A 2,543-nucleotide genomic window follows, 5' to 3' on the forward strand; every position below is an offset into this window, starting at 1 on the left:
ACGATTATCTTCTGTGTCTGTGTTAATTGGTTTCCCTTTTCTTTGTTGAAGAGGGTCTGTGCAATCCTTCTGCCTAGTCTGCCATCTTGCCATTTTTTTTTTTTATGTAACCAATTGTTAAAATTTAATGTTTTCTAACTCTTGAATTTTGAAATCCTCATTTCCCTTTAAAACAAAGTACTTTTCCTAAGCATCCTGATGGCACAATGGTTAAGTGTTCATCTGCTAACTGAAAGATCAGCAGTTTGAACCCACCAGCCAGGAGCTTTGGTTGTATAGTGCCTATGCCAATGGACTACTAACCAGAAGGTTAGTGGTTCAAACACCAGCCACTCCTCAGAAGGAAGATTGGGCAATCTATTTCTGTAGTGATACTGCCTCAGAAACCCAAGGTGGGGTCACTGTGAGTTGGATCCAACTCCACGGCAGTGAGTTTCAGTTTTGTTTTGGTTTAGCCACTCTGGGGGAAAAAAAAAAAAACCTGGTTATCTGTTCTTGTGAAGATTATAGCCTAGGAAATCCTATTGGGCAGTTCTAATTTGTCCTGGAGGGTCACTGTGAGTTGGAATTGACAGCACACAACAACATGCATAAATCATTTGTAATTTTCTCCATCTAAATGGAACTGTTTTCTGTTTTCAAAGTATGTCAGGATAGACTAAGTTATAATGTAGGAAAAAATAAGTGTGAATTCTCAATAACTTAAAGATTTATGTCTCAAACTTCATGTCCATCTCAGGGACGCAGGCTGATAAAGCCAAACAAGTCTTTTTTGAAGTAGATTTATCAAGCTTTAAGAGGTAACAGTTGCTAAGCAGCCAAAATAGTTGCAATGAAGTTCAGACCCTAAAGCTTGTAAAGAGAATCATAGGTTTAGACATGACTTTAATTGGCTTTAGTAAATTGGTTTTCTGTTCGTTTTGCCTCATTATAAATGGTAAATAAAATGCAGAGCACAGAGAAGAGGAGCACCTGAGTAGCAGTTAAGATATACCTGTCAGCCTGATAATTGAGAGATGGATTCTAAAAACTAAACTGAATTCAAGTAGTGCAGCCATTTGTAAATTCTGTGATTTAACTTTAGGCTGAGGATGTCAGGATCCACACAGCACAGTGCAATTAAAGATGTTTATAATGATTACCCTTAGTCATCAAGAATGGGTTAAAATTGACGATACATTTTAAAGCAAGGAATTTTATAATCTAGTATTTTCAAAGGATGTTCTTCGATATATTAGGAAAATGATGCCATGAATAAATGTTTGGCAAACACTGGGCTACATACATGGACATTATTTACTTTAATATTCACTTAGTTATCGAGTGCTGCTATGACAAATACCACAGTGAGTGACTAACAAATTTATTTTCTCAGTTTAAGAGGCTAGAAGTTGGAATTCAGGGTACTGGCTCTAGAAGGCTTCCCTGTCAGCTCTGGGGAAGATCCTTTGTCTCTTCAGTTTCTCCTTAGTTCCTTGGTGATCTTCATGGAAACTGGCATCTATTTTCTTCCATCTCTGCAGCATACTTCCTCTCTTGCTTGCTTAATCTGTTCTTTTGTATCTCAAATGAGATTGACTTAAAACACACCTTACACTAATGCCATCTCAATACAGCAAAGCAAACACGTTACCAAATGAGATTATAACCAAGTATAAGGATTTGGATTTACAGCACATGTTTTTGGAGGACACAATTCAATCCATAACAATCTGCTAATGCTAAATTTTTTATCTTCCCAGGAGGGTCAATTTTTGTATAAAAATGTCCCTTAAGGAAATAGATGGTTTACTCACAGTGGAAAATTGAGGAGCATTTAACAAAAGGAAACTGACGAGGAATGGTGTAGTACTGTCAGCATCTCCAGGTCTAAAGGGGCAAAGGGAAGGAACAGTTAGCAAAACTGGACAGAACAGCTAAATGGAGAGGACTGCTTGGCAGAAGCTGTTATGTTAGGGAAATGCAGCCAAGTAATGACAGTGTAGCAGGAGGGAGATAGACTAAGGAATCAACACATAGCCTCACTTCCCCATTCCTTCTGATGTCCTACTGCTCAGCACCACCACCCCTTCCCCATATAACTAGCCTAATGCAAGAGAAAGACAGAGGCAAAGGAACCGACAATCCATATAGATTAGCCTTTTGGGCACAGTACAGAATGGAGAAATACAGAGAATAGGATTAGAAAATAACCTGTACCACTGTGGATCACTTTTATTTACAGATAACTGCTTGGTACCAGTGTTAATGCAGAACCCACTTTGGGAAAAGGTTGTTGTTGTTGTTGTTAAGTGCCATCGAGTCGTTTCCAACTCATAGCGACCCCATGCACAGCAGAACAAAACACTGCCCTATCCCGCACCAGCCCCACAATCCCTGCTATACTTGAGCTCATCATCGCAGCCACCGTATCAATCCATCTTGTTGAAGGCCTCCCCCTCTTTCGTCGACCCTCCACCTTACCAAGCATGACATCCTTCTCCAGGGAATGGTCCCTCCTTACAACATGACCAAAATAGGTGAGACAAAGTCTGGCCATTCTT

The sequence above is a fragment of the Orycteropus afer genome, unplaced genomic scaffold, assembly GCF_000298275.1.
Source record: "Orycteropus afer afer isolate SDZICR_OR568_19922 unplaced genomic scaffold, OryAfe1.0 scaffold00686, whole genome shotgun sequence".
Classification (NCBI taxonomy): domain Eukaryota; kingdom Metazoa; phylum Chordata; class Mammalia; order Tubulidentata; family Orycteropodidae; genus Orycteropus; species Orycteropus afer.